A 14,611-nucleotide genomic window follows, 5' to 3' on the forward strand; every position below is an offset into this window, starting at 1 on the left:
TCAAATCAAATGTCCTAGAACCAAATTTCCACATGTAACTACTAGATTGTGATACAATACACTAATGGGTGAAGTTTGGTTGACTTCTGCGCAGCGGTTTGGGAGTTAACATCAAAATTACATTTCTCGGCCATATCGCATAGATCTCACTGTGAAAAGGCTTAAATGGCTTTTTTGACCTAAGTTTAATAATTGCGCTCAAACCAAATGTCCTAGAACGAAATTTTCAAATGTAACTACTAGAATGTGATACAATACACTATTGGGTGAAGTTTGGTTGACTTCTGCGCAGCGGTTTGGGAGTTAACATCAAAATTACATTTCTCGGCCATATCGCATAGATCTCACTGTGAAAAGGCTTAAATGGCTTTTTTGACCTAAGTTTTAGGATTGCGCTCAAATCAAATGTCCTAGAACAAAATTTCCACATGTAACTACTAGATTGTGATACAATACACTAATGGGTGAAGTTTGGTTGACTTCTGCGCAGCGGTTTGGGAGTTAACATCAAAATTACATTTCTCGGCCATATCGCATAGATCTCACTGTGAAAAGGCTTAAATGACTTTTTTAATTAAGTTTGATGATTGCGTTCAAACAAAATGTCCTAGAACAAAATTTTCAAATGTAACTACTAGATTGTGATACAATACACTATTGGGTGAAGTTTGGTTGACTTCTGCGCAGCGGTTTGGGAGTTAACATCAAAATTACATTTCTCGGCCATATCGCATAGATCTCACTGTGAAAAGGCTTAAATGGCTTTTTTGACCTAAGTTTGAGGATTGCGCTCAAATCAAATGTCCTAGAACCAAATTTCCACATGTAACTACTAGATTGTGATACAATACACTAATGGGTGAAGTTTGGTTGACTTCTGCGCAGCGGTTTGGGAGTTAACATCAAAATTACATTTCTCGGCCATATCGCATAGATCTCACTGTGAAAAGGCTTAAATGACTTTTTTAATTAAGTTTGATGATTGCGCTCAAACAAAATTTCCTAGAACAAAATTTTCAAATGTAACTACTAGATTGTGATACAATACACTATTGGGTGAAGTTTGGTTGACTTCTGCGCAGCGGTTTGGGAGTTAACATCAAAATTACATTTCTCGGCCATATCGCATAGATCTCACTGTGAAAAGGCTTAAATGACTTTTTTAATTAAGTTTAATGATTGCGCTCAAACCAAATGTCCTAGAACGAAATTTTCAAATGTAACTACTAGAATGTGATACAATACACTATTGGGTGAAGTTTAGTTGACTTCTGCGCAGCGGTTTGGGAGTTAACATCAAAATTACATTTCTCGGCCATATCGCATAGATCTCACTGTGAAAAGGCTTAAATGGCTTTTTTGACCTAGGTTTGAGGATTGCGCTCAAATCAAATGTCCTAGAACCAAATTTCCACATGTAACTACTAGATTGTGATACAATACACTAATGGGTGAAGTTTGGTTTACTTCTGCGCAGCGGTTTGGGAGTTAACATCAAAATTACATTTCTCGGCCATATCGCATAGATCTCACTGTGAAAAGGCTTAAATGGCTTTTTTGACCTAAGTTTAATAATTGCGCTCAAATCAAATGTCCTAGAACGAAATTTTCAAATGTAACTACTAGAATGTAATACAATACACTATTGGGTGAAGTTTGGTTTACTTCTGCGCAGAGGTTTGGGAGTTAACATCAAAATTACATTTCTCGGCCATATCGCATAGATCTCACTGTGAAAAGGCTTAAATGGCTTTTTTGACCTAAGTTTGAGGATTGCGCTCAAATCAAATGTCCTAGAACCAAATTTTCACATGTAACTACTAGATTGTGATACAATACACTAATGGGTGAAGTTTGGTTGACTTCTGCGCAGCGGTTTGGGAGTTAACATCAAAATTACATTTCTCGGCCATATCGCATAGATCTCACTGTGAAAAGGCTTAAATGACTTTTTTAATTAAGTTTGATGATTGCGTTCAAACAAAATGTCCTAGAACAAAATTTTCAAATGTAACTACTAGATTGTGATACAATACACTATTGGGTGAAGTTTGGTTGACTTCTGCGCAGCGGTTTGGGAGTTAACATCAAAATTACATTTCTCGGCCATATCGCATAGATCTCACTGTGAAAAGGCTTAAATGGCTTTTTTGACCTAAGTTTGAGGATTGCGCTCAAATCAAATGTCCTAGAACCAAATTTCCACATGTAACTACTAGATTGTGATACAATACACTAATGGGTGAAGTTTGGTTGACTTCTGCGCAGCGGTTTGGGAGTTAACATCAAAATTACATTTCTCGGCCATATCGCATAGATCTCACTGTGAAAAGGCTTAAATGACTTTTTTAATTAAGTTTGATGATTGCGCTCAAACAAAATTTCCTAGAACAAAATTTTCAAATGTAACTACTAGATTGTGATACAATACACTATTGGGTGAAGTTTGGTTGACTTCTGCGCAGCGGTTTGGGAGTTAACATCAAAATTACATTTCTCGGCCATATCGCATAGATCTCACTGTGAAAAGGCTTAAATGACTTTTTTAATTAAGTTTGATGATTGCGTTCAAACAAAATGTCCTAGAACAAAATTTTCAAATGTAACTACTAGATTGTGATACAATACACTATTGGGTGAAGTTTGGTTGACTTCTGCGCAGCGGTTTGGGAGTTAACATCAAAATTACATTTCTCGGCCATATCGCATAGATCTCACTGTGAAAAGGCTTAAATGACTTTTTTAATTAAGTTTAATGATTGCGCTCAAACCAAATGTCCTAGAACGAAATTTTCAAATGTAACTACTAGAATGTGATACAATACACTATTGGGTGAAGTTTAGTTGACTTCTGCGCAGCGGTTTGGGAGTTAACATCAAAATTACATTTCTCGGCCATATCGCATAGATCTCACTGTGAAAAGGCTTAAATGGCTTTTTTGACCTAGGTTTGAGGATTGCGCTCAAATCAAATGTCCTAGAACCAAATTTCCACATGTAACTACTAGATTGTGATACAATACACTAATGGGTGAAGTTTGGTTTACTTCTGCGCAGCGGTTTGGGAGTTAACATCAAAATTACATTTCTCGGCCATATCGCATAGATCTCACTGTGAAAAGGCTTAAATGGCTTTTTTGACCTAAGTTTAATAATTGCGCTCAAATCAAATGTCCTAGAACGAAATTTTCAAATGTAACTACTAGAATGTGATACAATACACTATTGGGTGAAGTTTGGTTGACTTCTGCGCAGCGGTTTGGGAGTTAACATCAAAATTACATTTCTCGGCCATATCGCATAGATCTCACTGTGAAAAGGCTTAAATGGCTTTTTTGACCTAAGTTTGAGGATTGCGCTCAAATCAAATGTCCTAGAACCAAATTTTCACATGTAACTACTAGATTGTGATACAATACACTAATGGGTGAAGTTTGGTTGACTTCTGCGCAGCGGTTTGGGAGTTAACATCAAAATTACATTTCTCGGCCATATCGCATAGATCTCACTGTGAAAAGGCTTAAATGACTTTTTTAATTAAGTTTGATGATTGCGCTCAAACAAAATTTCCTAGAACAAAATTTTCAAATGTAACTACTAGATTGTGATACAATACACTATTGGGTGAAGTTTGGTTGACTTCTGCGCAGCGGTTTGGGAGTTAACATCAAAATTACATTTCTCGGCCATATCGCATAGATCTCACTGTGAAAAGGCTTAAATGGCTTTTTTGACCTAAGTTTAATGATTGCGCTCAAACCAAATGTCCTAGAACGAAATTGTCAAATGTAACTACTAGAATGTGATACAATACACTATTGGGTGAAGTTTGGTTGACTTCTGCGCAGCGGTTTGGGAGTTAAAATCAAAATTACATTTCTCGGCCATATCGCATAAATCTCACTGTGAAAAGGCTTAAATGGCTTTTTTGACCTAAGTTTAATAATTGCGCTCAAACCAAATGTCCTAGAACGAAATTTTCAAATGTAACTACTAGAATGTGATACAATACACTATTGGGTGAAGTTTGGTTGACTTCTGCGCAGCGGTTTGGGAGTTAACATCAAAATTACATTTCTCGGCCATATCGCATAGATCTCACTGTGAAAAGGCTTAAATGGCTTTTTTGACCTAAGTTTAATGATTGCTCTCAAACCAAATGTCCTAGAACGAAATTTTCAAATGTAACTACTAGAATGTGATACAATACACTATTGGGTGAAGTTTGGTTGACTTCTGCGCAGCGGTTTGGGAGTTAAAATCAAAATTACATTTCTCGGCCATATCGCATAGATCTCACTGTGAAAAGGCTTAAATGGCTTTTTTGACCTAAGTTTAATAATTGCGCTCAAACCAAATGTCCTAGAACGAAATTTTCAAATGTAACTACTAGAATGTGATACAATACACTATTGGGTGAAGTTTGGTTGACTTCTGCGCAGCGGTTTGGGAGTTAACATCAAAATTACATTTCTCGGCCATATCGCATAGATCTCACTGTGAAAAGGCTTAAATGGCTTTTTTGACCTAAGTTTGAGGATTGCGCTCAAATCAAATGTCCTAGAACCAAATTTCCACATGTAACTACTAGATTGTGATACAATACACTAATGGGTGAAGTTTGGTTGACTTCTGCGCAGCGGTTTGGGAGTTAACATCAAAATTACATTTCTCGGCCATATCGCATAGATCTCACTGTGAAAAGGCTTAAATGACTTTTTTAATTAAGTTTGATGATTGCGCTCAAACAAAATTTCCTAGAACAAAATTTTCAAATGTAACTACTAGATTGTGATACAATACACTATTGGGTGAAGTTTGGTTGACTTCTGCGCAGCGGTTTGGGAGTTAACATCAAAATTACATTTCTCGGCCATATCGCATAGATCTCACTGTGAAAAGGCTTAAATGACTTTTTTAATTAAGTTTGATGATTGCGTTCAAACAAAATGTCCTAGAACAAAATTTTCAAATGTAACTACTAGATTGTGATACAATACACTATTGGGTGAAGTTTGGTTGACTTCTGCGCAGCGGTTTGGGAGTTAACATCAAAATTACATTTCTCGGCCATATCGCATAGATCTCACTGTGAAAAGGCTTAAATGACTTTTTTAATTAAGTTTAATGATTGCGCTCAAACCAAATGTCCTAGAACGAAATTTTCAAATGTAACTACTAGAATGTGATACAATACACTATTGGGTGAAGTTTAGTTGACTTCTGCGCAGCGGTTTGGGAGTTAACATCAAAATTACATTTCTCGGCCATATCGCATAGATCTCACTGTGAAAAGGCTTAAATGGCTTTTTTGACCTAGGTTTGAGGATTGCGCTCAAATCAAATGTCCTAGAACCAAATTTCCACATGTAACTACTAGATTGTGATACAATACACTAATGGGTGAAGTTTGGTTTACTTCTGCGCAGCGGTTTGGGAGTTAACATCAAAATTACATTTCTCGGCCATATCGCATAGATCTCACTGTGAAAAGGCTTAAATGGCTTTTTTGACCTAAGTTTAATAATTGCGCTCAAATCAAATGTCCTAGAACGAAATTTTCAAATGTAACTACTAGAATGTGATACAATACACTATTGGGTGAAGTTTGGTTGACTTCTGCGCAGCGGTTTGGGAGTTAACATCAAAATTACATTTCTCGGCCATATCGCATAGATCTCACTGTGAAAAGGCTTAAATGGCTTTTTTGACCTAAGTTTGAGGATTGCGCTCAAATCAAATGTCCTAGAACCAAATTTTCACATGTAACTACTAGATTGTGATACAATACACTAATGGGTGAAGTTTGGTTGACTTCTGCGCAGCGGTTTGGGAGTTAACATCAAAATTACATTTCTCGGCCATATCGCATAGATCTCACTGTGAAAAGGCTTAAATGACTTTTTTAATTAAGTTTGATGATTGCGCTCAAACAAAATTTCCTAGAACAAAATTTTCAAATGTAACTACTAGATTGTGATACAATACACTATTGGGTGAAGTTTGGTTGACTTCTGCGCAGCGGTTTGGGAGTTAACATCAAAATTACATTTCTCGGCCATATCGCATAGATCTCACTGTGAAAAGGCTTAAATGGCTTTTTTGACCTAAGTTTAATGATTGCGCTCAAACCAAATGTCCTAGAACGAAATTGTCAAATGTAACTACTAGAATGTGATACAATACACTATTGGGTGAAGTTTGGTTGACTTCTGCGCAGCGGTTTGGGAGTTAAAATCAAAATTACATTTCTCGGCCATATCGCATAAATCTCACTGTGAAAAGGCTTAAATGGCTTTTTTGACCTAAGTTTAATAATTGCGCTCAAACCAAATGTCCTAGAACGAAATTTTCAAATGTAACTACTAGAATGTGATACAATACACTATTGGGTGAAGTTTGGTTGACTTCTGCGCAGCGGTTTGGGAGTTAACATCAAAATTACATTTCTCGGCCATATCGCATAGATCTCACTGTGAAAAGGCTTAAATGGCTTTTTTGACCTAAGTTTAATGATTGCTCTCAAACCAAATGTCCTAGAACGAAATTTTCAAATGTAACTACTAGAATGTGATACAATACACTATTGGGTGAAGTTTGGTTGACTTCTGCGCAGCGGTTTGGGAGTTAAAATCAAAATTACATTTCTCGGCCATATCGCATAGATCTCACTGTGAAAAGGCTTAAATGGCTTTTTTGACCTAAGTTTAATAATTGCGCTCAAACCAAATGTCCTAGAACGAAATTTTCAAATGTAACTACTAGAATGTGATACAATACACTATTGGGTGAAGTTTGGTTGACTTCTGCGCAGCGGTTTGGGAGTTAACATCAAAATTACATTTCTCGGCCATATCGCATAGATCTCACTGTGAAAAGGCTTAAATGGCTTTTTTGACCTAAGTTTGAGGATTGCGCTCAAATCAAATGTCCTAGAACCAAATTTCCACATGTAACTACTAGATTGTGATACAATACACTAATGGGTGAAGTTTGGTTGACTTCTGCGCAGCGGTTTGGGAGTTAACATCAAAATTACATTTCTCGGCCATATCGCATAGATCTCACTGTGAAAAGGCTTAAATGACTTTTTTAATTAAGTTTGATGATTGCGTTCAAACAAAATGTCCTAGAACAAAATTTTCAAATGTAACTACTAGATTGTGATACAATACACTATTGGGTGAAGTTTGGTTGACTTCTGCGCAGCGGTTTGGGAGTTAACATCAAAATTACATTTCTCGGCCATATCGCATAGATCTCACTGTGAAAAGGCTTAAATGACTTTTTTAATTAAGTTTAATGATTGCGCTCAAACCAAATGTCCTAGAACGAAATTTTCAAATGTAACTACTAGAATGTGATACAATACACTATTGGGTGAAGTTTAGTTGACTTCTGCGCAGCGGTTTGGGAGTTAACATCAAAATTACATTTCTCGGCCATATCGCATAGATCTCACTGTGAAAAGGCTTAAATGGCTTTTTTGACCTAGGTTTGAGGATTGCGCTCAAATCAAATGTCCTAGAACCAAATTTCCACATGTAACTACTAGATTGTGTTACAATACACTAATGGGTGAAGTTTGGTTTACTTCTGCGCAGCGGTTTGGGAGTTAACATCAAAATTACATTTCTCGGCCATATCGCATAGATCTCACTGTGAAAAGGCTTAAATGGCTTTTTTGACCTAAGTTTAATGATTGCGCTCAAACCAAATGTCCTAGAACGAAATTGTCAAATGTAACTACTAGAATGTGATACAATACACTATTGGGTGAAGTTTGGTTGACTTCTGCGCAGCGGTTTGGGAGTTAAAATCAAAATTACATTTCTCGGCCATATCGCATAGATCTCACTGTGAAAAGGCTTAAATGGCTTTTTTGACCTAAGTTTAATAATTGCGCTCAAACCAAATGTCCTAGAACGAAATTTTCAAATGTAACTACTAGAATGTGATACAATACACTATTGGGTGAAGTTTGGTTGACTTCTGCGCAGCGGTTTGGGAGTTAACATCAAAATTACATTTCTCGGCCATATCGCATAGATCTCACTGTGAAAAGGCTTAAATGGCTTTTTTGACCTAAGTTTGAGGATTGCGCTCAAATCAAATGTCCTAGAACCAAATTTCCACATGTAACTACTAGATTGTGATACAATACACTAATAGGTGAAGTTTGGTTGACTTCTGCGCAGCGGTTTGGGAGTTAACATCAAAATTACATTTCTCGGCCATATCGCATAGATCTCACTGTGAAAAGGCTTAAATGGCTTTTTTGACCTAAGTTTGAGGATTGCGCTCAAATCAAATGTCCAATAACCAAATTTCCACATGTAACTACTAGATTGTGATACAATACACTAATGGGTGAAGTTTGGTTGACTTCTGCGCAGCGGTTTGGGAGTTAACATCAAAATTACATTTCTCGGCCATATCGCATAGATCTCACTGTGAAAAGGCTTAAATGACTTTTTTAATTAAGTTTGATGATTGCGTTCAAACAAAATGTCCTAGAACAAAATTTTCAAATGTAACTACTAGATTGTGATACAATACACTATTGGGTGAAGTTTGGTTGACTTCTGCTTAGCGGTTCGGGAGTTAACATCAAAATTACATTTCTCGGCCATATCGCATAGATCTCACTGTGAAAAGGCTTAAATGACTTTTTTAATTAAGTTTAATGATTGCGCTCAAACCAAATGTCCTAGAACGAAATTTTCAAATGTAACTACTAGAATGTGATACAATACACTATTGGGTGAAGTTTAGTTGACTTCTGCGCAGCGGTTTGGGAGTTAACATCAAAATTACATTTCTCGGCCATATCGCATAGATCTCACTGTGAAAAGGCTTAAATGGCTTTTTTGACCTAGGTTTGAGGATTGCGCTCAAATCAAATGTCCTAGAACCAAATTTCCACATGTAACTACTAGATTGTGTTACAATACACTAATGGGTGAAGTTTGGTTTACTTCTGCGCAGCGGTTTGGGAGTTAACATCAAAATTACATTTCTCGGCCATATCGCATAGATCTCACTGTGAAAAGGCTTAAATGGCTTTTTTGACCTAAGTTTAATAATTGCGCTCAAACCAAATGTCCTAGAACGAAATTTTCAAATGTAACTACTAGAATGTGATACAATACACTATTGGGTGAAGTTTGGTTGACTTCTGCGCAGCGGTTTGGGAGTTAACATCAAAATTACATTTCTCGGCCATATCGCATAGATCTCACTGTGAAAAGGCTTAAATGGCTTTTTTGACCTAAGTTTGAGGATTGCGCTCAAATCAAATGTCCTAGAACCAAATTTTCACATGTAACTACTAGATTGTGATACAATACACTATTGGGTGAAGTTTGGTTGACTTCTGCGCAGCGGTTTGGGAGTTAACATCAAAATTACATTTCTCGGCCATATCGCATAGATCTCACTGTGAAAAGGCTTAAATGGCTTTTTTGACCTAAGTTTAATGATTGCGCTCAAACCAAATGTCCTAGAACGAAATTTTCAAATGTAACTACTAGAATGTGATACAATACACTATTGGGTGAAGTTTGGTTGACTTCTGCGCAGCGGTTTGGGAGTTAACATCAAAATTACATTTCTCGGCCATATCGCATAGATCTCACTGTGAAAAGGCTTAAATGACTTTTTTAATTAAGTTTGATGATTGCGTTCAAACAAAATGTCCTAGAACAAAATTTTCAAATGTAACTACTAGATTGTGATACAATACACTATTGGGTGAAGTTTGGTTGACTTCTGCGCAGCGGTTTGGGAGTTAACATCAAAATTACATTTCTCGGCCATATCGCATAGATCTCACTGTGAAAAGGCTTAAATGACTTTTTTAATTAAGTTTAATGATTGCGCTCAAACCAAATGTCCTAGAACGAAATTTTCAAATGTAACTACTAGAATGTGATACAATACACTATTGGGTGAAGTTTAGTTGACTTCTGCGCAGCGGTTTGGGAGTTAACATCAAAATTACATTTCTCGGCCATATCGCATAGATCTCACTGTGAAAAGGCTTAAATGGCTTTTTTGACCTAGGTTTGAGGATTGCGCTCAAATCAAATGTCCTAGAACCAAATTTCCACATGTAACTACTAGATTGTGTTACAATACACTAATGGGTGAAGTTTGGTTTACTTCTGCGCAGCGGTTTGGGAGTTAACATCAAAATTACATTTCTCGGCCATATCGCATAGATCTCACTGTGAAAAGGCTTAAATGGCTTTTTTGACCTAAGTTTAATAATTGCGCTCAAACCAAATGTCCTAGAACGAAATTTTCAAATGTAACTACTAGAATGTGATACAATACACTATTGGGTGAAGTTTGGTTGACTTCTGCGCAGCGGTTTGGGAGTTAACATCAAAATTACATTTCTCGGCCATATCGCATAGATCTCACTGTGAAAAGGCTTAAATGGCTTTTTTGACCTAAGTTTGAGGATTGCGCTCAAATCAAATGTCCTAGAACCAAATTTTCACATGTAACTACTAGATTGTGATACAATACACTATTGGGTGAAGTTTGGTTGACTTCTGCGCAGCGGTTTGGGAGTTAACATCAAAATTACATTTCTCGGCCATATCGCATAGATCTCACTGTGAAAAGGCTTAAATGGCTTTTTTGACCTAAGTTTAATGATTGCGCTCAAACCAAATGTCCTAGAACGAAATTTTCAAATGTAACTACTAGAATGTGATACAATACACTATTGGGTGAAGTTTGGTTGACTTCTGCGCAGCGGTTTGGGAGTTAACATCAAAATTACATTTCTCGGCCATATCGCATAGATCTCACTGTGAAAAGGCTTAAATGACTTTTTTAATTAAGTTTGATGATTGCGTTCAAACAAAATGTCCTAGAACAAAATTTTCAAATGTAACTACTAGATTGTGATACAATACACTATTGGGTGAAGTTTGGTTGACTTCTGCGCAGCGGTTTGGGAGTTAACATCAAAATTACATTTCTCGGCCATATCGCATAGATCTCACTGTGAAAAGGCTTAAATGACTTTTTTAATTAAGTTTAATGATTGCGCTCAAACCAAATGTCCTAGAACGAAATTTTCAAATGTAACTACTAGAATGTGATACAATACACTATTGGGTGAAGTTTAGTTGACTTCTGCGCAGCGGTTTGGGAGTTAACATCAAAATTACATTTCTCGGCCATATCGCATAGATCTCACTGTGAAAAGGCTTAAATGGCTTTTTTGACCTAGGTTTGAGGATTGCGCTCAAATCAAATGTCCTAGAACCAAATTTCCACATGTAACTACTAGATTGTGTTACAATACACTAATGGGTGAAGTTTGGTTTACTTCTGCGCAGCGGTTTGGGAGTTAACATCAAAATTACATTTCTCGGCCATATCGCATAGATCTCACTGTGAAAAGGCTTAAATGGCTTTTTTGACCTAAGTTTAATAATTGCGCTCAAACCAAATGTCCTAGAACGAAATTTTCAAATGTAACTACTAGAATGTGATACAATACACTATTGGGTGAAGTTTGGTTGACTTCTGCGCAGCGGTTTGGGAGTTAACATCAAAATTACATTTCTCGGCCATATCGCATAGATCTCACTGTGAAAAGGCTTAAATGGCTTTTTTGACCTAAGTTTGAGGATTGCGCTCAAATCAAATGTTCTAGAACCAAATTTTCACATGTAACTACTCGATTGTGATACAATACACTATTGGGTGAAGTTTGGTTGACTTCTGCGCAGCGGTTTGGGAGTTAACATCAAAATTACATTTCTCGGCCATATCGCATAGATCTCACTGTGAAAAGGCTTAAATGGCTTTTTTGACCTAAGTTTAATGATTGCGCTCAAACCAAATGTCCTAGAACGAAATTTTCAAATGTAACTACTAGAATGTGATACAATACACTATTGGGTGAAGTTTGGTTGACTTCTGCGCAGCGGTTTGGGAGTTAACATCAAAATTACATTTCTCGGCCATATCGCATAGATCTCACTGTGAAAAGGCTTAAATGACTTTTTTAATTAAGTTTGATGATTGCGTTCAAACAAAATGTCCTAGAACAAAATTTTCAAATGTAACTACTAGATTGTGATACAATACACTATTGGGTGAAGTTTGGTTGACTTCTGCGCAGCGGTTTGGGAGTTAACATCAAAATTACATTTCTCGGCCATATCGCATAGATCTCACTGTGAAAAGGCTTAAATGACTTTTTTAATTAAGTTTAATGATTGCGCTCAAACCAAATGTCCTAGAACGAAATTTTCAAATGTAACTACTAGAATGTGATACAATACACTATTGGGTGAAGTTTAGTTGACTTCTGCGCAGCGGTTTGGGAGTTAACATCAAAATTACATTTCTCGGCCATATCGCATAGATCTCACTGTGAAAAGGCTTAAATGGCTTTTTTGACCTAGGTTTGAGGATTGCGCTCAAATCAAATGTCCTAGAACCAAATTTCCACATGTAACTACTAGATTGTGTTACAATACACTAATGGGTGAAGTTTGGTTTACTTCTGCGCAGCGGTTTGGGAGTTAACATCAAAATTACATTTCTCGGCCATATCGCATAGATCTCACTGTGAAAAGGCTTAAATGGCTTTTTTGACCTAAGTTTAATAATTGCGCTCAAACCAAATGTCCTAGAACGAAATTTTCAAATGTAACTACTAGAATGTGATACAATACACTATTGGGTGAAGTTTGGTTGACTTCTGCGCAGCGGTTTGGGAGTTAACATCAAAATTACATTTCTCGGCCATATCGCATAGATCTCACTGTGAAAAGGCTTAAATGGCTTTTTTGACCTAAGTTTAATAATTGCGCTCAAACCAAATGTCCTAGAACGAAATTTTCAAATGTAACTACTAGAATGTGATACAATACACTATTGGGTGAAGTTTGGTTGACTTCTGCGCAGCGGTTTGGGAGTTAACATCAAAATTACATTTCTCGGCCATATCGCATAGATCTCACTGTGAAAAGGCTTAAATGGCTTTTTTGACCTAAGTTTGAGGATTGCGCTCAAATCAAATGTCCTAGAACCAAATTTCCACATGTAACTATTAGATTGTGATACAATACACTAATAGGTGAAGTTTGGTTGACTTCTGCGCAGCGGTTTGGGAGTTAACATCAAAATTACATTTCTCGGCCATATCGCATAGATCTCACTGTGAAAAGGCTTAAATGACTTTTTTAATTAAGTTTAATGATTGCGCTCAAACCAAATGTCCTAGAACGAAATTTTCAAATGTAACTACTAGAATGTGATACAATACACTATTGGGTGAAGTTTAGTTGACTTCTGCGCAGCGGTTTGGGATTTAACATCAAAATTACATTTCTCGGCCATATCGCATAGATCTCACTGTGAAAAGGCTTAAATGGCTTTTTTGACCTAGGTTTGAGGATTGCGCTCAAATCAAATGTCCTAGAACCAAATTTCCACATGTAACTACTAGATTGTGATACAATACACTAATGGGTGAAGTTTGGTTGACTTCTGCGCAGCGGTTTGGGAGTTAACATCAAAATTACATTTCTCGGCCATATCGCATAGATCTCACTGTGAAAAGGCTTAAATGGCTTTTTTGACCTAAGTTTAATAATTGCGCTCAAACCAAATGTCCTAGAACGAAATTTTCAAATGTAACTACTAGAATGTGATACAATACACTATTGGGTGAAGTTTGGTTGACTTCTGCGCAGCGGTTTGGGAGTTAACATCAAAATTACATTTCTCGGCCATATCGCATAGATCTCACTGTGAAAAGGCTTAAATGACTTTTTTAATTAAGTTTGAGGATTGCGCTCAAACAAAATTTCCTAGAACCAAATTTTCACATGTAACTACTAGATTGTGATACAATACACTATTGGGTGAAGTTTGGTTGACTTCTGCGCAGCGGTTTGGGAGTTAACATCAAAATTACATTTCTCGGCCATATCGCATAGATCTCACTGTGAAAAGGCTTAAATGACTTTTTTAATTAAGTTTGATGATTGCATTCAAACAAAATGTCCTAGAACAAAATTTTCAAATGTAACTACTAGATTGTGATACAATACACTATTGGGTGAAGTTTAGTTGACTTCTGCGCAGCGGTTTGGGAGTTAACATCAAAATTACATTTCTCGGCCATATCGCATAGATCTCACTGTGAAAAGGCTTAAATGGCTTTTTTGACCTAGGTTTGAGGATTGCGCTCAAATCAAATGTCCTAGAACCAAATTTCCACATGTAACTACTAGATTGTGATACAATACACTAATGGGTGAAGTTTGGTTGACTTCTGCGCAGCGGTTTGGGAGTTAACATCAAAATTACATTTCTCGGCCATATCGCATAGATCTCACTGTGAAAAGGCTTAAATGGCTTTTTTGACCTAAGTTTAATAATTGCGCTCAAACCAAATGTCCTAGAACGAAATTTTCAAATGTAACTACTAGAATGTGATACAATACACTATTGGGTGAAGTTTGGTTGACTTCTGCGCAGCGGTTTGGGAGTTAACATCAAAATTACATTTCTCGGCCATATCGCATAGATCTCACTGTGAAAAGGCATAAATGGCTTTTTTGACCTA

This window comes from Corythoichthys intestinalis, chromosome 4 (genome assembly GCF_030265065.1).
Source record: "Corythoichthys intestinalis isolate RoL2023-P3 chromosome 4, ASM3026506v1, whole genome shotgun sequence".
Lineage (NCBI taxonomy): Eukaryota > Metazoa > Chordata > Actinopteri > Syngnathiformes > Syngnathidae > Corythoichthys > Corythoichthys intestinalis.